General features: G+C 45.0%; 1 protein-coding gene across 5 annotated transcripts in view; it reads left to right on the top strand.

Moving 5' to 3' along the window:
- Positions 1-7426: 7426 nt before the first annotated feature.
- Positions 7427-22480, top strand: part of SNPH (syntaphilin) — a 45150-nt gene continuing 30096 nt past the window's right edge. For 4 of the 5 annotated variants that reach the window (XM_044927781.1, XM_044927782.1, XM_025263734.2 and 1 more), the window contains exons 1-2: positions 7427-7576; positions 7810-7919. The gene's annotated coding sequence lies outside the window, so the exon portion shown is untranslated. The remainder of the gene's footprint in view (positions 7577-7809; positions 7920-22480) is intronic. The other variant, XM_006048983.3, reaches the window with a different exon arrangement.

Consider the following 22480-nt stretch of genomic DNA (forward strand, 5'->3'; position numbering starts at 1 on the left):
TTGCTTCCTGACCTGCATATAGGTTTCTCAAGAGGCAGGTCAGGTGGTCTGGTATTCCCATCTCTTGAAGAATTTTCCACAATTTATTGTGATCCACACAGTCAAAGGCTTTGGCACAGTCAAAAAAGCAAAAATAGATGCTTTTCTGGAACTCTCTTGCTATTTCCATGATCCAGTGAATGTTGGCAATTTGATCTCTGGTTCCTCTGCCTTTTCTAAAACCAGCTTGAACATCTGGAAGTTCACAGTTCATGTATTGCTGAAGGCTGGCTTGAAGAATTTTGAGCATTACTTTACTAGCGTGTGAGATGAGCGCAATTGTGCGGTAGTTTGAGCATTCTTTGGCATTGCCTTTCTTGGGGATTGACATGAAAACAGACCTTTTCCAGTCCATGGCCACTGCTGAGTTTTCCAAATTTGCTGACATATTGAGTGCAGCACTTTCACAGCATCATCTTTCAGGATTTGAAAGAGCTCAACTGGAATTCCATCACCTCCACTATCTTTATTTATAGTGATACTTCCCAAGGCCCACTTGACTTCACATTCCATGATGTCTGGCTCTAGGTGAGTGATCACACCATCGTGATTATGTGGGTCATGAAGATCTTTTTTGTAGAGTTTTTCTGTGTTTTCTTGCCATCTTGTGACCTTGCTAAACTCACAAATTACTTTTAGAACTTTGTTTTTTGTAGATTCCTTGGGATTTTTTACAGACTATCATGACTGCAAATAGGGATGGTTTCGTTTCCTTTCTAATCTATTCCCAGTGCAAGAAGGAACTCATTCCTTCTTGCGCATTCACCATTAAGTATGATATTAGATATATTTTGTTTTGTATGTTGTGTGGGTAAGGGTGGGGTAGTGGTGGGTTTGGGCATGTGTCAGTAATTTTTTTCAAGTTGAAGATATTCCTTTTTATTCCTAATTTGCTGAGAGGTGTTTGTTTGTTTTTATCATAAGTAGGTATTGAATTTTTGTATATTCACAGTATTATGGAACCAATACCATTATCTAATTTTAGAACAGTTTCATCAGCCAAAAAGCAACCCCATTCTCATAAGCAATGACTTCTCATCCCTCCTTCCGCTCAACTCCTGGCAACAACTCATCCACTTTTTGTTAGTCATATAATATATGGCCTTTTTCACTTAGTATAATGTTTATCTATGTTGTAGAATGTATCTGTACTTCATTCCTTTAATGGCTAAATTAATATTCCATTATATGGGTATGCATTTTGTTTATCCACATCAGTTGGTAGACATGGCTTGTTTCCATTATGTTGTTGTTGTTTCCATTTTTTACTATTATGAATAATGTTGCTCTGAACAAGAGTTTGTAAGTTATAAGGTTTTTTGTATACACGTTTTCTCTTTCTTAGATATATACGTAGGAGTAGAATTTCTGGGTCAAATTATAATTTTATGTTTAACTATTAAAGGAAATTGGAGAAGGAAATGGCAACCCACTCCAGAATTCTTGCCTGGAGAATCTCAGGGACAGAGGAGCCTGGTGGGCTACAGTCTATGAGGTCGCACAGAGTCTGACACGACTGAAGTGACTTAGCAGCAGCAGCAGTGTTAAAGGAATTATCAAACTGTTTACAAAATATCTGTGCCTTTTTACATTTCTACCAACAATGTGTGAGTTCCAATTTCTCTATATTCTCACCAGTACTTGTTATTGCCCCTTTTTTTGATTACAGCTATCCTAGTGAGTTTTAAGTAATAACTCATGGTTTTGATTTCCATTTTCCTAATAACTAATGATGTTAAGCATCTTTCCATATGGATTTGCTAGCAATTTGTTTAGGATGTTTGCATCTGTGTTCATGAGGGATATTTGTCTGTTTTTGTCCTTTCTTGTACTGTCTTTTTCTGATCTTGGGATCAGTACGGTACTGACCTCATAAAAATTACTTGGAAATTGTTTCTTCCTATTTTATTTTTCTGTGAAAAGACTATGTAGAATTTGTACTATTTCTTCTTTAAGCGTTTGGTAGAATTAACCCATGAAACCATCTGGATCTGGAGATTTATATTTTAGAAGGTTTTAAACTATGAATTCAATTTTTTAAATAATTGTAAGGCTATGCAGTTGTCTATTTCATTTTGGGTGAGTTTTACTGGTTTGTGGTTTCCAAAGAATTGTTCCATTTCATCTAAATTGTGTACAGTTTTTTGGAGTGTTCCCTGATTATCCTTTTAATATCTGCAGGGTCCATAGTAATAACCCCTCTTTCATTCTGCTAAGTCGCTTCAGTCGTGTCCGACTCTGTATGACCCCATAGAGGGCAGCCCACCAGGCTCCCCCGTCCTGGGATTCTCCAGGAAAGAACACTGGAGTGGATTGCCATTTCCTTCTCCAATGCATAAAGTGAAAAGTAAAAGTGAAGTCGCTCAGTCATGACCAACTCTTAGCGACCCAATGGACTGCAGCCCACCAGGCTCCTCCGTCATGGGATTTTCCAGGCAAGAGTACTGGAGTGGGGTGCCATTGCCTTCTCCCTCTTTCATTATAGATACTCTTAATTTCTGTCTTCTTTTTTCTTTTCAGTCATATTAGGGGCATATTAATTTTATTGGTCTTTTCAAAGCTTTTGGTTTCATTGACTTTCTCCTTTGCTTTTCTTTTTTCAATTTCATTGATTTCTACTGTGATATTTATTATTTCCTTCCTGCAGCTTGCTTTGAGTTTATTTTTCTCTTGTTTTTTAGTTTTATTAAGGTAGAAGCTTAATTGATTTGGGACCTTCCTTCTTTAAACATTTAATGCTATTTGTTTCCATCCAAGCACTGCTTTAAGTTGCATTGCACTAATTTCAATAAGTTGTACTTTCAGTTTTGTTCAGTTCAAAATATATTCTAATTTTCCTTGAAACTTCCCCTTTAACCTGTGGATTATTTAGAAGTATGTTGTTTAATTTTCAAGGGAGAATTTCCTGTTACCTTTATGTAATTATTCTATTCATTATGGTCTGAGAACATACTTTAAATGATTTTGATTCTTTTAAATTCATTAATGTTTGTTTTATGATCTAGTATGCGGTCTGTCTTAAAAACAATATGTTCTGTAGTTGATAGGTGGAGTGTTCTATAAATGTCAATTGAACCTAGTTGTAATAGTGCTTTTCAGTTCTTCCGTATCCTAGCTTATTTCTGTCTACTAGTTCTACTGATTACAGAAAAAGGAGTGTTTGTGTCTGCAGCTATAATTGTGAATCTATTTCTCCATGCAGTTCTGACAGGTTTTGCTTCATGTATTTTGAAGCTCTTCTACAATTATTTACAGTCCTTTTATTTTTGCATAATGAGTCCTTTGTCTCTGGTAATTTTATTTTCTTTGAAGTCTACATTTTCTTATATTAAGCCATTCCAGCTCTCCTTTGATTAGTATTACAGTGTATCTTTCCCCATATTTTACTTTTAGCCTACCTATATCATTCTTTAAAGTGGATTTCTTGTGGACAGCATCTAATTAAGTCATTTTTTAAGTCCATCCTGATAATCTCTGTTTAGTTGATGTGTTTATACATTTAATGTAAATATTGACATGTTTGGATTTAGATCTACCATCTTATTATTTGTTTACTATTTGTTTCTTCTATTTCTCACTTCTGTTTCCTCCTTTCTTGCCTTCTTTTGGAATATCTGAACTTTGTTTTTAGAATTCCGTTATAATTTATCTGTTTGTTTTTTTTTTACTCTATCTTTTGTTGTAGATATTTTTAAATAGTAACTCTAAGGATTCAAAATTAAATTCTTAAATTTTCACACTGCTGCTGCTGCTGCTGCTAAGTCGCTTCAGTCATGTACGACTCTGTGTGACCCCATAGACGGCAGCCCACCAGGCTCCTCCGTCCCTGAGATTCTCCATACTTAGAATCAATATTTCACCACCTTGAGCGAAGTATAGAAACTTTGTATAATTTAAGTTCCTTTAGACTTCCTACTTTATATTGTAATCATAATTGTTTTATATATTACATCTATCTACATTGAAAACCCACTAGACAGTGTTATGATGATTTTTGCTTTCAACTGTCAAACATTTTAAAGAATTCAAGAGGAGAATAGTCTACTAAATTTACCCAAATAATTATCATTCTTATTGTCCTTTTCTTCCTGATGTTCTAACTTTCCTTCTAATATAATTTCCCTTCTGTTTGAAGAATTTTCTTTCACAGTTCTTTTAGAGCAGGTCTGCTGAAAATAAATTTTCGTATCTTACCTTTATCTTAGAATGTCTTTATTTTACTTTTATTCCTGATGGATATTTTTGCTGTGTGTAGAATCCTGGTTGACTGCTCTTTTCTCTCAGCAATATAAAATTATTGTTCCATTTTTCTCCTGCTCTTCATGGTTTCAGTTGAGAAATTCACAGTTATTCAAATCATTATTCCTGTGTAAATAACACATCATTTTTCTCTGATTGCTTGCAAGATTTTTCTTTATTCTTAGTTTTCAGTAGTAACCAGAATTATTATTTTTTTATTATTATCCTTATAATGATTTAGTTCATCCTCTTTGGGGTTCACCAGAAGGCTGGAGATTGTAGCTTTATTTACTCCACTCTGTTTTCCTGACTTCTTCCCACAATTGCACCTGCATCTGGACCCAAATGGTGGGAGGAACAGAAAGAGACAAAACACAAATACCAGCAGAGGCTCACACTCTCAGGCCCACAGCTACTGTGATTGGAGAAGTTTTTCCTGCCTCAGAGTTTTAGAGACCTGTGGGTCCCAGATGCCACAGCCACCACTGCAGAATTCCCGAGGACTGGGGCATGAGATAATGAAGAAAATATTATAAAATAAAAGTAAAATTATTCCCCTCACTCACCTTGAGCATTAGGGGTCTCTTTTCCTAACCCTCAAGCCAGAACTAGGCATCTTCTCTGTGATGATTCCCCAATTCCAGATTTGGGGCTATCTTGAGATCAGGCTGGGGGATACCAGAGGAAGCAAAATTGGTAAACTCACTAGACAGTGGTGTGTCAAATTCTATCCTTCTACCCCATTTTGCCTGCTAGTATTTTCAGAGTCCTCGAGTAGCTGCTACATGCATTTTCTTCAGGTTTATTGTGGCAGTCAGTGGGAGGAATGTGCTTACCCAAAACTGGAACCAGAAATGCTTTTGAAAATAAACAAATTTAGTAGTTCTCAATTTGTACAAAACAAAAGCAAAACTACTAGTTTCTTTTGAATAATTCATTTTGTGTTTAAAATCCTCATTGCTTACAATTTCTATTGTAACTAAACATTGGCTATCTTCTTCTCAATCACATGCTTTATGTTACTGAGGAGGCTTTGCTAGCTAACACCATCCCAGAGGACAGTAATGTGGATAGAGATCCTCTCTCTTTTGGGGGGTGAAATTCCTTATGGATATTTCTGGGAAATGTAGTCTTCTAAGTATCAAGGAAAAAAACATGAGAACAGACAAAAAATATTTTTAAATGAGGATTTCAGAAATTATCTCCTGATAAACGAACAGTAATTACATGGCTTCCTTTGGTTTTGCATCAAGTGTAAGTAAGTCACTTATATTATTTAGGTGGGCTTTAGAGCAGATAAAATGTTTCATCAGTTAACTTGCTAATTTAGCATCAGGTTTTTGTTTTTTAGACAGCAGGCCTTAATCCACATGGCTTTTTCAACTACAATTTCCTATTCTTACTACAATTGCTCTGCCGTATTTTTCCACAAAGCATAATATAATACAGCCATCTGACAGAAGAATTCATTTTAAATGAATGAGGGGAAATATAGCCAATGCCAAAAAATTTATAGGCATTTTTTGCGAAATTATATGTATTGTTACAGATCATGGATTTACCACAAATTAGAGCTACAAAAAAAGATTTAACTCTGAAAAGTAACAGTTCACTTAAAACAATTATTTCTTATTATATATAGTATATTGCAAATATTATAATTGCATATTGTAAATATTAACTATTTCTTACCAGGCCAGTAATGCAGAGTCATGATATGAGGTCAGAGAATTCATTTTACAAATACTTCTCTGGAAAAGTCAGCTTAGGGTGAAGGGTACCAAGTTAAGCCTTGCCAAGAGTAGACAGAGACTTAAGGACTTAGGAATCTTAGAGACTAGGATAACATCTGACCTCATGTTCTATAGAAACTAGGGCTTGGCACAATGCATGCTTACTCTCTCATTTACCTAGTCAATACTTATTGAGCATGTGATATGTGTCAGGCATCATCTAAGCAATGGGAATATGGAAAGAGATAAAGTCCCTACCTTCATGGAGTGTACATTGTAGTGGGGGTAATAATGAAAGACTACAAATAGTAAAAATTTAATATGGTGGTGGAATACAGCAAAACTAGGGCAGAGGAAGTGAAGGAGGAGGGAGTCACTATTTTATTTAGGGTGGTCAAGAAAAGCCTGGCTTCCCTGGTGGCTCAGTGGTAAAGAATCCACCTGCCAGTGCAGGAGACAGGTCTGATCCCTGGGTCAGGAAGATCCCCTGAAGAAGGAAATGGCAACCTGCACCAGTATTCTTGCCTAGAAAATCCCATGGACAGAGGATCCTGGCGGGGTATAGTCCATGGGATTGCAAAAGAGTTGGTCATGATTTAACAACTAAACAACAATTGGAAGAACTGAGGGATGGTTTGAGTAAAGGAGTTACTGATCAGATAGTTAGGGCTGGTTCTGAAGGAGGGAGCAGCTTCCCATTGCACCCAGCTTCCCACACATAGAGTAGCTAAGAATCCAGGCCCAGAGAGTGAGTTACTTTATCTAAAGTTACAGGACTAGAAGTGGAAGGGCTAGGCAGAGAGTCCAGTTTTCTAGACTTTTCCCACTTGTTTTTTCTCTTCTTCCCTCTGATAGTGGATGGAAGACAGACACAGAGGGGAAAGGTGTATAATGAACACTTATTTTAGGTATTGATTGTTTTTATATTTCCATCTTTCTGATGATTCATCATCTTAATACCTCAAAGAAAAACATTTTTTGTTTTCAGATATTTAAGATTCTTACTATCGTTTTCCTAAGTAGCCTGAGTACTGTTTGCATTAGATACTCAGAGGTAGTTGAGTGAAAATATTCTTTAAGGAATTAGGATCAAATGACTATTTAAGACCACCATATGACAAGAAGTGAGTTTAGTATCAACATCCCATGTCACAGATGAGAAAACTGAGGCCCAGAGAGGTGACAGGACTCGTCCAGGGTGACACGACCTGTCAGTGAGCCATCATGCTCTGGCCAGGTGCCACCACCGGTTCTAAGTACAGGCCTGTGTGGAAGTGGGAGAGGCCACCCCTATTCCGTGCATGCTGGCATCACCGCTCCCGAAATCTCTTGGAGCAAGATGCTAACTATCTCTTTAAGAAGGAAAGTGAAGACGGGGCGCTTACGCAGCTGCCGGCGAGCCGCCGACTGGCTGGTCCCCTGCATCCACCTCACCCTCCCTGTCCCTCCCTCCCTCCCGGCAGCCCCAGCCCCGGCGAGCACCCAGCTAGCCGCCTCCAGCAGGGGCTCCGGAGAGCAGTTCGGCGGCCTGGGCAGGGCAGCCGAAGCCATGGAAGCCTCCGCAGGTGATGACAGGGACCTCCGGGGACCACCGCCCCAGCGGTGCCGCCGCGGCCCAAATGCCAAGTGCGGGTGGGGGAAGGGGAGGCTCGGGGGAGCAGCCGGAGCGCCCAGCGGTCAGCCAGCCCTCCCGGCTTTTCGGGCTGCGGCGGCCCAGCTGTCAGCGGCTGGGGGACTCGACCGCCCCGGGTCCCCGCCCACGCTCACCCGCCCCTGTCTGTTTTCCCCACCGCCGCAGGTTGCTGATCTGGGCCAGGCAGCTGCAGCAGCGACTGCAGAGGCGCTGCGCCAAGCCGGGCCGGAGCGGTGAGAGCCGCCGGCGGGGCTGCGGAGGGCGAGTGGACTCAGGTGAGGAGGCCTCGGCGGAGCCGGGAGAGGGGCCGCGTGTGCTGCACCGCTGCGGGCTGCGGGCGGGGGCCGCTCGCTGCGGTAGAATCCCTCAGAGAACACCAGCCGCGGAGGGGTTAACAGTGACTCATTCTTACCCTCCCTTCATTCCCCTACACCCTTCTAAGCGCCCCACCACCGCCACCACCTTAAAATTCACCAGTTAGAGGATGCTGGTAGCAGCAGAGAAGATGCCCGAAGTGGGCGATTTTAGGGGATTTTAGGGACCACCCCGTTTCTATTTGTCTTCCTGTTCCAGCATTTGGCAAACATTTAAGCCTCTTTCCTTCTTGGAGGAGGAAGGAGCAAGGGTACCTGAGGGTGGGGGGAGGATGGAACCTCAAACCCAGCCCAAGGTCAAGTGCCAATGACTGCTTCCTTCCCTTATTCCCCCCTGAGAAGAATCAAGGCCCTGCGGTAGATCTGGAAAAAAATGCCCCTGACCTCCTAGAGTAGGAGCTCTGAGCCTCAGTCTCCCTGGAGCTTCCTTGAGATGTGATAATTTATCCTTCTGCTCCTCAGCCGGGAGCTGGGCTGTTGGAACACCAACTAGCCAGGGGAGTCCCACATTCCCTCCCTCACCCCTGCAGTCTGAGGAGAGGCCTGTTTCCTCTGCCTTCTCTGTCCATCTGGAGGTGGGATGGGCTGGAGTTGTTTCCCCAAAGAAGGTGATCTCTGCAGGCAGGGTGGGGGAGGGAAGGTGCCAGAGATTGGGGTTCTTGATGTCCCTTAGCCTGCTCAGAGGCCCCAAGTAGCCATCTTAAAATCCTTTAGGCGTGGGTGTCTGTCTGCTTGTCTGTTAAATGCAGGAGTTGGATTAGATGGTCTGTTCGATTTTAATATGCCATTCAAGCAGCTCTTACATGTCAGGGGGACATCTCTATTAAAAGCAATCTAGAATTTAAACTTGGGTCTATGAAATAATTGGGGTTTCCTCAGTTGATCTCTTTAAACTCAGGACTTCTCAAGGGAAGCATTGACTGTGTGGGCCTTGTAGAACTGGAGGCGTCAGACAGTCCTGTATTGGCATCTCCATGCCATCACTGGAATGACCTTTGTCAAGCTACTTCCCTCCCCCAAGCTTCAATTTCCTCATCTGTAAATCTGGGAAGAATTTGTCAGAGTGTTGACGTGAAGACTGAATGAGACCTATATGAAAGCACTGAAAATACTGCCCATGCCTGGCACATAGTAGGTTCTCAGGGATGTGGGACTTGGGAGGTAGACTGGAGGAAGAGGGGAGGGGTGGCTCCTCTTATTCCTGTGTTTTCTCACCTCCCCACCAGTCTCTTCCACATCCTTATAGATGGTTCCCTGCCAGGGGATAATGTGTGCTGGAGTGGGCTGGGCTGCCAGGCTGAGGGGGAAGCAACCAGGAGGTACAAACATTTCCGGTGCAAGGATGCTGACATCATTCCAGCAAATGGTGGTCCCAAGGAGGCACATGTAGCCCAGCACTGGGTTTGGAAAATGTTGGCATCAAAGAGCAGAGTCCCTTAGGGAACAGAAGCATCAAAATCTTATGTGCTGACAGGGAGGCAGGGACCAAGCCTTCCTGTTTTCACCTGGATCCCACTCCTGCTCCCTTGCACTCCAGGAGTCTCTCACTAGAATCTCCATGAGATAAGGAGGTCAAGACTTTGGTGTCTGTATTTCCTATTCTTTATAGTCTCTCCTGCTGTCCTGTTCAGCCTTACATTCACCCTTTCTCGTTGCGGTTTATTCCACAGATACATTCTGCCTCTTGACAGCATGATAAAGAAGGCTCCCCATAAGGGTAGTGCAGGGCATGTTGCTGCTGCACCATTTGGGCCATAAGAAATTATTTCCCCAGCTCCACTACATCCCCATTAGTTTGTGAGCTCCTCCCGGCAGAGGCCTGGACTTTTTTCTCTCTCTGTCTTCAACCTCTAGCCCATGGCTAGGCATAAAGCAGGTCCTCAGTAAGTGTTGGATCAAATAAGTTTGAGGAAATTATGTCCCTAAGCCAACTAGGTTAGAGAGAAACTGCAGGAGTGTGTTGACAGTGTAGGGAAAAGCATTGTTAAGTATAGTACTGTGCCAATTGTTGGTTGTCATTATTACTGCTCTTACTATTGCTATTGCCAGTGGCCAACAGTTGTTTCACCTTCTCCCTGAGTCAGGCTTGAAGGAACTAGATGTGCCTTGGGAAGTGATGATGGTGGTTCTGGCTGGTGAAAGATGAGCATAAAGAGAAGAAAATTGGGAAGAGAATGATTCCAGCCTCTTCTTGTATTTCGGGGAAGGAGCAGATAAGGAGAATCAAACAAGTCAAAATGGACATGTAGCAAAAAATCAGGAGACCCAGGTCCCAGGTCTTGTTCTACTACCACCGCATTGAGTGACCTTGGGCCAATCATAGCTCCTCTCAGGACCTCTAGTTCCCCAGGTATAAAGTGAGAAGACATGATCCTGAAGCTTCCTTCTGCTTCTGACATTTTGTCAAGTGGATTTTGTTAAATAAAAGTAAGACAACTATTATTACTCTGAGTATCATTTATGGAATAGCAGACCATTACCTATTTCAGGTAATCCTTGTAACAGATTATACTGATGTGAAAGTAGAGGAGTCTGAGGCTTAGAGAGAGTGACTTTCCTAAGGCTACAGAGCTCGAAGTGGCAGAACTGTTATCCGACACCTGGTCTATCTGAGTGGAAAGGGTGAGCTCTTGCAAAGGTTTCGCTACCTCCGCTTCTAGTCTCTGTGAGGTGTGTGTACACTTGTAACTGTGCCTAGGGCTTTGGAGAAGGGGAAGCTGTGAAAGATTCGTGACAAAAGATCAGGCATTTCCCCAAAGGGACTGTTGCAGGGGAACTTGCTGGGTTGACGAGTTTGTGAGTTAGTGCTGTAAAGTTTTCCTTGCAGCGTGAGCTCGGCTTTGCTGATGAGTGGCCGGTGCCCCTTTACCAAGGAGAACCGCTGGGAGTGAATGACAGTCATGACGGGCACATGTTTTGAGCTCCTCCTAGGTCCTGTGCTCTGTTTTACACAGGTTCACTTACTCTTTAAATAATCCTATTCTGTGGGCTTAGACTTTAATCTTACCCATTTTATAAGTGAGGAAGCCAGGGCAGTGAGACAAAGGATCTTGCCCAGAGTTACACAGCTAAGTTGTGGTAGATCCAGAAACAGTTTAGCTGAGAGTTGAAAGAACTGCTTTTAGTCTGAGCCTTCTCACTGACAGCGTGACTTCGGGTTAGCCAGTTTCTCTCTGCATGTCCTAAATGCACTGGACGCCTCTATGACTCTAAAGGGCCTAAATGCTGCCTTGTCCCAGAACAAGAGTGGAGTTTCCTTGTCCAGCTAAACATGGATCAGCCTTTGTTTATTATTTATTTATCAGGCCCTGTTCATGCCTTGGAGAAGGAAATGGCAACCCACTCCAGTGTTCTTGCCTGGAGAATCCCAGAGACAGGGGAGCCTGGTGGGCTGCCGTCTATGGGGTCACACAGAGTCAGACACGACTGAAGTGACTTAGCAGCAGCAGCCGCAGCAGCAGACCAAGCACATAGGATACAGAAAAGAGTAACAGGCGATCCCTAATTTCAAGAAGCTCACGGCTAATAGAGGAAGACAACTATCTAAGCCTGTGGGTATGGTTGGACCATCTAGGAGCTGTGATAACACTGATGTGGATGTAATGGGACAGGGAGAAAGGGATAGCCTCTTCCTCTCTCAGGAAGACTTTAGAGAAATGATGCCATTTTCTGCATTAAATTTGTATATAATAAATAATAATAAATGTTCTACCCAGATTAGGATGTTTCCAAGGAGTTTTTGACTCTTGACTGCAGTAACCCAAAAAGTGGCCACAATCTGAGGGACCATCCCAACTCACTCTGTGGCTCAGTTCCAAAGGAGCCATCCATTTGTCTCAGGGGGCCTGGAACCCTCCCTGTCATCAGAGGCCTCTAGAAGTAGGACTCTGAGGCTCCTCTTGGAAAGCCTGTCTAGTGCCTATAACCATCCAGTGGGCTTGGGGACTTCTTCCTCATGTCATTATCCCACCTGTCCAGACCACCCGACACCTGGAGAGGTGAAGGCATTTAGCCAAGATTACTCAGCAAGGCTGGGATCAGAACTCTGGCCTTATGGGGACTGCATTTCTGAGCCATAAGGGTATCTTTCTACATCTAGGTCACTAGGAACCTAAGGGGCTGTTTCTTCATTTGATGGGCAGCTCACACCGAGTAGAGGTTTGATGCAGATGATATGAAGCTAAGGGCCCTTAGAGAGAGGAGGCCTGTGTTCCCAAGCTGCTTTGTACTGCCTGATGAACAGGTATTTATGAAGTGTTTGTCATATGCTAGCACCTCTGAACTGAGGTGCTGAACCAACCGAAAGAGAACACCTGGGAAGCAGCCTGGTACAGTGGAAAGAGCAAGCACCGAGGGGCCAAGAGACTGACCTCAGCTCTGCCAGGGCTCCCTGGGTGGCCTGAGGCAAGGCTCTTTGCTTTTCCACACCTGTAAAATGATAGGCAGAGGTGGTGATCTCTTCAAGCACTGACTGGTTAACAATTCCGCAACACTTTCTTCTGTTCTAGAACCACTTTAAGGGGTACAAGAGTGGATATGATACACAGGTTCCTGTAACCTGAGGAAGAATGAGATAAATATAACTAGAGGTATGAACACATGCTCTGTGGGTTTGCTGGAGAGAGATGGTTTGGGAAAGGCTCAGTTCAAAAGCTACCTCTTCAAAGATAGGATGAGATGCGGATCAAGGTGGGGGGGTTTTGAACCATGAGGAGTAGCAGAAACATGCTTTCTATCTGGACAGGAAGGCTGTATAGCAGAGCAATGGTCCTGAGACAGATTTCAAAGATCAATACATTTGAGAATCTATCCTAGGTTGGCCAACTTTTTACTCTGCTGAATAAGGACAAATTACACTCATTCTGTTTACTGTTATAGTCATATAGAGAGAAAAAGAACATTTTAATACCTTTATCCCCAAAGTAAGAAGGCTATATAAAATCAGGGAAAAAAATGATTCCTTCAAATCAGATGCATTTTGCTTTATTTAAAAACTCACTGCAGGAATTTCCCTAGTGGTCCAGTGATTAAGACTCCAAACTCCCAATGCAAGGGGCCTGGGTTCAATCCCTGGTCAGGGAACAGGATCTCACATGCCACAACTAAGACCCAGTACAGCCAAATAAATAAAAATAAATATTTTTTAAAAAGTCTCATTGCATTGTCCATATTTTGCAGCAGACCAGGGAGCTTCCCAGGTGGTACTAGTAGTAAAGAACCTGCCTGCCAAGGCAGGAGAGAGAAGAGACACAGGTCCAATCCCTGTGTCAGAAAGATCCCCTGGAGGAGGAGGATCCACTCTAGTGTTCTTGCCTGGAGAATCCCATGAACAGAGGAGCATGGCAGGCTACAATCCATAGGGTCACACAGAGTCGGACACAACTGAAGTGACTTTGCACATACTCACTGTCCTTGAGTTTGGCTCTGAAGTCAGGCTGCTTGGGCTCAAATCCTGGCCAATTTTTTCTCTAGAGCCTCTGCTTCCTCATCTGTAAAATGGGGACATGACGCTATCTATCTACCTCCTAAGGTCACTAGAGGAGGTCCATATGCCATAATAAAACATGTAAAGGAAGGAACCTCAAACTCTCTTGTCCATTTTGGGCTTTGGAAGATGATAGCAAATTGGAGAGTATTTACTTGAAAGAGGCAGCTGCTAGCCTGCCTGCCACTCCTGCCACGCAAGAATGTGGGTCACATGTTGTCGGATCTTCTCATTTATAAGAAAGAAACCCAGGTATTTCCCTGGCTGTACAATGGTTAGGACTCCATGCTTCCACAGCAGGGGGCATGGATTCGACCCCTGGTCAGGGAACTAAGATTCCACAAGCTGCATGGCCAAAAAATAAATAATTACAATAATAAAAAATAAGACAGAAATCTGAATGTTTGTGACATCTTTTAATTTTTTTTTTAATGTGACCAACTAGGCAGCCTTTTAAAATACGCCCATTAAAGTGTGTCTGTGTCAGGCCATCAGTCTGTGCTTCCTGATGTACAGTGTTAGATGCCAGACACGTAGTGCTCATAGCTGTTGGCTGAGGATGAGGACAGAGAAAGGAATTGAAGCTGAGAGTGCAGACCTGGACCAGGGATGCCCTCCCTCTCTTCAAGACAGGGGAACACATTGCTTTGGCCACTTGGATCTTCTGCTTCTGGCCGCCTGCTTCAAAGGCCCAATTTGTGCCCCTTCGCTTCTGGCAGCACTGTCAGGAAGGAGTCTCTAGAGACTGAGGCTTCCAAACCCCTCTGAGCCCCCTGGAACCTCCCAGCCTCCCTTCCACAGGGTCTTTGGAAGCTTGATCAGCAGCCTCAGAAGGGGGAATTTGACTGATGGCCAGTGAAGCCGGCACAAAAGCTACCCTTGAGAAGCAGGTGTGAGGAGAGGTGCTGGTATCTCCTCAGCAGGAGGGGCATTTCTTGTTCTCTGGAAGCCACGCTGGTTCTACCACCTCTGCCTGGGTTATGATGAGGTCTGGACAGTAAGTGGTCTCTTTTTGACAGCTCTGCCACATAGCCACCCCCAAGGAAAAGCTGGGATCTGATTATGAAGAAAGCCTGGAGTGTTCTCAGAGAGGACCTCCTGATTAGCTGGAGGAACCCCACTGATGTGCTTTCAAGGCATTCTGGGATTCAGACTAAAGCCTCTGAGGACAGTTTACGTTTTTGTGGCTCCACTTAATCAAATATTCATCAAGCATCTACCGTGGTCAGGCCTTACCCGGGCCACCGTGGGGGAATGCAAAGAAATGTTTCCATTCATTCATTCAGCCAGTGTTTACAGTGTCCGGTCTATAAGCAGGTACTGACGTTCAGCCCCTCCCACTCAGGGAGATTTTGAGGCTGATAAAGATATACGGATGATACATGGAGCCTGGCTCATAGAAATATTAGTAACAGCTGCCATTGGATTGCGTGCCTTCCGAGTGTTAGATGCTAGATTGTAGTACCTGCTTTAGAGAGTGGGTATGGGGATTGAATGGAGTCTTCATCTGAAACACTTACTGTGCCTGCCACATGCTGGTGCTCAGTAAAAGGGTAGCTGCTTTATAGTAACCTTGCAAACTGGGCAGATCCAGAAGAAAGGCCAAGACATTTGTTAGAAAAATAAGACGCAAAACAACTCAGGCCCACTTAGCTTATGTTATCCTCATTTTATAGATGAGGACACTGGGGCTCAGAGAGGGAAAGTAAGTTTGTTCGGAGCTACTGTGTAACAAGCTGGTCTGTTTGGCATCAGAGCTATGTTCTTTCTTCTAAGCCATATTGCTTCAAAAAAAGTGGTTAATGAATAAAGCAATAAAGCTACTACATTCAACAGGTGAGGCACTGCCACCTGGTGAGGTGGGGCATTTTTATAATTGAGGAAGCTGAGACCAGTGGAAAGAAGGAACTGGCCATACTTCGTGTAGCCAGAAAGTGGTGGGGTTGGAACCCCAACCCAGGCATGTTGGACATGGCTTCCCACACTGCTGGGATGGAATATGGTCATTGGGTATGAAGATAGTTGTATGTGGAAACTCAAATTTCAGTCTCATGAGAGATCTTGGGCTTCCACATGCCCTGAAGGGCAGTCCCCAGATCAGCACTTACAGGTGCCAGCCAGGGAGGACAATTTAGGCTCAGTTCAAGGAAAAACATGCTAAGTTGAAAAACCATCTAGCAATGAAGCAGTATGTTTTGAGAGCTACTTCCTCGTCTCTAGGCTGCTCACATAGGTCTTGATGTTCTAGAAGGAATTCTTGCAATGGGATGGGATGTGGAATGGCGATGCTCAATAGTCTTGTAATCTAGAGGGTCGGGAATTCTAGCATAGGACTGGTCACAGGTGATGCAAGCAGTGAGTGCTACTGGCGTCCCCAAGAGAAAGGGTAACCGTAGGCTTGGGCTATCTGGGAAGGCTTCCTAGTGGGAGGAACTAGAGCAGGATCTGAAGGGTTGGGGAAAGGGAGAGGAGTAGGACTGGGTAAGCTGAGCAAGTCCTAGGGTGGTGAGCCCACCAGTCTAGCTGGGCTGTAGGGTTAGTACCTCTCAGCAAAGGGCAGTCCCCTGTTCTCCAGAGCTTTTTTAAATGGTAGAAATGGCACAGGGAATCCTGGGTCTTTCCCAAAGCCTCATTAGGAGGCTAGTTTGGCACCACATCCCCCTCTTCCCTCCAAGCCACTGCTCCTCTCTTTATTGTACCACTCACCTCCTTCCATCCTCCCTTTTGGAGGTGGCAGACTTCGGACATTGAGCTCTCCTGGGAGACAGGTATGCCAAATGTGGCCTCTGCAGTGAGGCGAAGCCTAGGGCGCTGACCAAGGTCACCTTCCTCTCATTTGGGGCACAGAGCTGAAGCCGACCTGGGTCTCCTAGGGGCTACTTGCTGCTCAGGGTGAGCTCTGGCTTCAGAGTCAGGCCTGGCTCATCTCCAGTTCTGCTGCTTGTCAGCCTGAGACCGCAGACAAATTATCTTACTCCCCACCCTCCCCTCCCAGCCCCCACCCCTGGGCCATGTTCTCATCTACCAAAGAGGGATCGGTCATTTGTGCCTGAGAGGAGAGGATGATCTGCCAAAAGGGCGTGGCACATGGCAGATGGCCCCACAAATGCGCCTCCTCTCTATGGCCTCAATTGCTTCTCTCCCCGCTGGGTCCCAACCCTTGTCCCTGCGAATGATAAGAGGCACAGGGATGTGTGACATGGCCTATCCTCCTACCGCTCTTCAAGGAAAGTAGTATTATAAAAGAGGAAGTTGAGTCACAGGGAATTAAAGCGACTTGTCTTTTGTATGTGGCTGAGCTACCAAATAACCGATTCCTGAGCCCACTTCTCCCCATTCCTTTTTCTCCCTTTGCTTTTTCATTCTCTTTCTCTCCCTGTTTCTGCTCCTTTGGGCCTGTGGGTATCCATTCCTCCCTCCTCAGCCCTTAGCTGGGCTCTTGCAAGCAAGATTACCAGCCCTGGGGCTGATTGGGATGAGCCAGCCTAAGACCTAAAGAAGGGTATTTTGCTGCTTCAGAAATGTCCGTAAGGGGCCCTTGGTCAAATTCTATCCCAGTCAGCAGTATTCCCTCCACGGGCCCCTCCTTTCTACCTCCTTTACTTTAATTCACCCTGAAATTTTCTTCCCATCACCGCTGCTATCTCCCCATGTTCCCATCTGTCTCAAGGCCCAGTTCATGTGCTATCTTTCAGGAGTCCCTATTCGTCAGCTCCTTCCTGGAGCCCAGGCTCCTAGTCACCAAGCCTAGCTCTGTGAGCTCAGAGGACGGAGAGCACCTGACCCTCCACGCCCTCCCATTTCCTGCACTACAGAGAGCAGCCCCCAGTACCCAGGGCCCGGCCTAGAGCTGTAGGACTACTTGAGCCAACTCCCTGGCTTGTGGCTTCCTTCTAAAAATAGGGGGCGGGTAGGCTCCGTGCCTGGGAGAGGATGGGCCTCAGATTTGTTAGGACTAGCAGGAGATGGCTGTTGTGAGGAATCTCAGAGGTCAGCCTTCCAGTGATGGAGCCCAGGATCCAAGCCTGGACAGCATCAGATCTCTCACCCTGCTCTCTGAGTGGTCAGCTAAGAGCACGGACTTTGGAGCTGGACAAGTTGGACTGCCACCTTGGTCTTGATCATGGACTTACTTTGTGACTGTGGGCAAGTCACTTGATTTCTCTGACCCTTTTGTTTCCTCAGTAGTAAAAATGGGCTTCATAGTCATAATTCCAGCCTCATAGGAGCAAAGCTGGGTAGAGAATTAAACTAGATTAGAAATCCCATGTGTGTAAAGCCCACAGCACAGGGTTTAGCACACAGTAGGTGCTTAATAAATGCTAGTACCCTTACACCCAGTTAGAAGGAAAGAACTTTATAACTTCTCTAGTTTTCCAAAGATCTGATACATCTTCGGTTGGTAGTGAGCTCCCTTCTCACTGGAGGTATTCAAACAGTCTAGGTGACTGCAGAACAGGACTGTTATTCAGAGAAATGGTGCTTCAATCAGCATCATTGGATGTTGGGCTTTGAAATCTTCACATTCTTTCTTGTCCTTAAGTTCTGTGATTCTGTGAAGACTTTGACTCAGATCTCCTTAGTCAATTATGAGAAACAGTTGGGGTTCGGCTTGGATGTCTGCTTAGCACAGATAAAAGACAAAAATCTGCTGGAGTTATGAGCTAATTGAAGGCTTTCTCCCAAGCAATGACGAGGCTAGAAACAAAATGAGGTCTAAGAAGAAGAGTTCTCACATACCCTATGAAGGGAACCCGGCTGGGATGTTTAGGGTATGAGGCTAAATATGCCGGCTGAATTTTGGGAAGGCTACACCGTGGTCGATAGCGTGAACTGCCCAGAGCAAGGCCTGTGTTTGATTTGTCTCTGAATCCCCAGTGCCCAATGCTAGCCAGGCATACAGGAAGTACTCTGGACGAGTAATGAGCAAATGGCAAATAGCCTTGATGTTTTTTGCAGATGGAATCTCTTGAGTAGAGACTCTTAGAACTTCCCTCGAGGCCACATGGTGGTTTCCTACTCAGTGCGTGTACATCCGTGCATCTGTGTCCATGTCTGTGCATGTGCCAGGCTTCCAAGAAAGACCCCTCCTGCTTGCTGCTGCCCTGCCTTCTTCTCTTTCTCTGGCCCCTTCCCCTCCTCCCAGCTCTTGATGTATACATCAAGCTGCACCTACTTAGAAGTGTGACTTTTGACATGGGATGTGACCCATGAAACCATCACCACCATTAAGATAATTAACACATCCATCAACCCCCAAAGTTTCCTCTTGCACCTTTGTAGTAATTCCTTCCTCTCATACCTCCCTCTCCATTCCCCTCACCAGGCAACCACTGATCTGCTTTCTGTCACTATCAATTACTTTGCATTTTCTAGAATTTCATATCAATGGAACCATATAGCATATACTTTTTTTGGTTGGGGCAGAGGGTCTGGCTTCTTTCACCTGGCATGATTATTTAGAGATTCAAGTTGCTGTGTTTATCAATAGTGTATTCCTTTTTACTTCTGAGTAGTACTCCCCTGTGTGTAAGGGTAAACCATGATTTGCTTTTCCCTTTGTTTGTTGATGGACATTTTGGTTTTTTTTCTAGTTTCTTGCTATTACAAATAAAGCTACTGTGAACATTTGTGTATAAGTCTTTGTGTGGATATACCTTCTTATTCTCGAGGGTAAATACCTAGGAGTGAAGTGGAATGGCTAGGTCCTTTAGTAAATACATATTTAAGTTAAAACTGTCCAAGTGTTTCCAAAGTGGTTGTGCCATTTTACATTCCCAGCAGATGTATGAGAGTTCTGGTTTCTTCACATCCTCAAAGCACTGAGTATGACCAGTCTTTTTATCATTAATCATCCAATAGGTTGTATAGCGGTGTCTCCTTATGGCTTTAATTTGCATTCTCCTAATGACTGATGATGTTGATCATCTTTTTGTGTGCTTATTTGCCATCTCTATATCTTTGGTGAATTATTTGTTCAAAAAATTTTCCAACTTTTAAATATTTAACCGTTTGGCTGTCTTTCTATTATTGAGTTGTAAGAGTTCTTTATGCATTCTTGATACAAGTTCCTCATCAAATATATATTTTGCAACCATTTTCTCCTAATCTCTGTCTTGCCCCAGAGGGCCCTCTGGGAGTTTCAGACTTAATGCGTGTGTGTACGTGTGTGTAAGAGAGAGAAACTAGCTTCCTGGGAGACTCTAGCCTCTGAATTCAATCCTTCTCTACTAGCATGTGGAATCACATGACAGACCTAGAAGTACTTCCTAACCTAACCTCAACAACTTCGTTTTGCAAACAGGGGGCCTGAGTCCCTGAGACCATGGGGTGTGGTGTCAGAGCCCACACAGACCTCTGATCTCTAGAGGAAGAGGGCCCAGGCTGGAGGTCTTGATGTCTTTGATTCCTGTGACCCCAGAGAGGCAGGTCACCTCTTTGCGCCTCCCTCACCTTGTCTGTTCTATGGGCACAACTGTGCCTTCCTGTGGATGAGAGGCTGGTGCAGAGCTCTCTCCCTGACCATCCCAACTCCAAGGACAAGGAGTGTGTCAGCGCCACCTGTTGCCACAAAAGGCTTTCAGGAGACAGAGGAGGAGGCGCCATGAATTCATAAAGGAGGGCCAGGTTTGAGATGCACGGGCTAGAACATTGCAGGGCAAATTTCTCTGCTTTGCTCTGGGCATGTGGAGCCTGGATCAGGACATCATTATCTCTTCTGCCAGTGCCCTTTTGCAGCTCTCCAGCAGATACATGCTGTGTGTGTGTGTGTGTGCGTGTGTGTGTGTGTAGGCTTAGAACCCCTCAAAAGATGGAAGGTAGTGATCCATAGCTGATGTGTGTAAACAGCCCATGTCTTATTGGTGTAACAAGTGCTCCAAAAGTCAGAGGTACAGTTCGGCCATCATGGCTGAGCTGTGAACACTGTCTTCTGTGGAGCCACACACAGGCATCTGTACTTGAATTCATCTTGGAAGATAAGCAGGTGGAAGAAGCTTGGAAGGGTGCTCTAGGTGGAAGGCACTGCACATGTCAGAGCATGGTGAATCCACAGGATCAATCAGTGAGAGTGAAGATGCTTGGGAAGGTGTGATGGGAGGCGAGGCTGACAAGGAAGGCAGAGGCCAGGTGGTCACACAGCTCCATGAGGTTGGGGTGTTTCCTCCATTTATAGATGGGGACACTGAGGTACCGGCTCAAGAGAGGGGCACCCTCAGGTCTGTGAGTCAGTGGCAGAGCTGAGTGTCCAGGTTCCCAGTTCCATGCTCTCCCTCCTGTGCTGGGCTGTGTCCCAGGACAGACGGATGGTGACACTCCCTCGGGGCCCATTCCCGGTGCCTGCACTGACTATGTGGGGTTCTTAGGCCCTGATCGCCTGGTTGGCTGCCCCACTTCCTTCAGCTGGTGTCCGCTAGGCCTTGATTCTGAACACAGTCCTGTTGCTGGCACCTGGGAGACTCTGAGCCACTGAAGGCGTGATGCCCACTTCTCTTTTGGCCCTCACAGGCTAAACAACAGCTAGCCTGACTCTAGCCGGGATGTTACTGCTCACAGTGCACAGGCCAGAACTGCCACCGCCACTCTGGACACTTGTATGTTTTAACTGGGTGGATAGCTCCCCCAAACAAAAATAGGGTTCTGTTATTAAGGGAAGAGGGGAGAGGAACATCGGATGGGCAGTGATGAGTGCCCATCACCCCCACCTATCCAGAGGCCTGGGCATCATCACGGTTCTTCCCTCTCTTTGGTTTGCCCATCTCTTCCGAGCCCTGTCGTCCCCATAAATTTCTCTCAAAGCCATCTTTGCTTCTCTCACCTCCTCTCCTTTTCTCCCATCTTCCGACTCCCAGTGCCTCTGCTCATTTCTTCCAGCCCACTCTCAGCAGAGCTGGTACAGGGTTGCCTTCCATGCTCTAAACCTGAGGTTGTCCTTCCTCTGCTCATAACTTTTTACTGTAGCCTCAAAAGGTGCTCCCACAGCACCCAGTCTCCCCTCTGCTCCCTCTGGGCCCTACACTGTCTGACCGGTGTGCCCAGCCGCTTGTCTCTGCCCTCCTCCTGCAAGCCTCTGGAGTGTTGACTCCCGCCCCCTGTGCTCAACCTGGAATGATCCCCACAGACAGCTCTGCATCCACCCGCAGAAACCTGCCCCTGAGTTCTGCAGAGACTTTCCATCCTCTTCCCAGCCCCTCCCTGACACACACTCTGATTACTGGGACCACTGGGGAGAACCCAGTGCACACAGACACTTGGTAAACATTGACCAAAATGGCCTTGCCAGAGCCGCCACACAGATAAGAAGGGCTGTGAGTAGGAGAGGGAGAAAGCTTGAGGGGGCATGGAGGTAGGCCACTTTTGAGCTCAGGCTCTCCAGGAGGCCTCAGTTTCCCTCTTTGCCATGTGGGGGTGAGGACACTTGTCACTAGCCAAAGAGATGCAGAAAGACCATCTTGGGTAATTCTTGTGTTTGAACTGGAACTCCTTCCCTTTTAGGAGACAGAACTAAGTGCCTGTGGTTTTATCGAGGGGAAATACAGCTGCTGTGCATATGTTTTGGGGGGAGAATCAACTGGCAACTCAACCCTTTAGCAAAGCAGTTTGCAGATATTCATACTCTTTAACCCTATAAATCTCTCCTGGGGATTCATCCTGAGGAAATAATTCTAAATACAGAAAAACGTTTATGCACGAAGATGCCTACTGTGGCATCCTTTTTGAGAGTGAAAAAGTCTAAATGTTCAACAAAAGGGGATGTTAAGGATAACCATGATGGAGCCATGAAATGGACTATTATATAGCCCATAAGATACTTTTTATAAAGAAAATGCCATATCACGGGCAATTCATAAACTGTGTTAAATTTTTGAAAGATGCCTCTCTACCATGGCTATAACTATGTAAAAATAACACCACCACCACCACCCCCCCCAACCAATACAGTTTTCCTTTTATGCTTAGAAAAAACTAGAAGGAGCAA

Source organism: Bubalus bubalis, chromosome 14, assembly GCF_019923935.1.
Source record: "Bubalus bubalis isolate 160015118507 breed Murrah chromosome 14, NDDB_SH_1, whole genome shotgun sequence".
Lineage (NCBI taxonomy): Eukaryota > Metazoa > Chordata > Mammalia > Artiodactyla > Bovidae > Bubalus > Bubalus bubalis.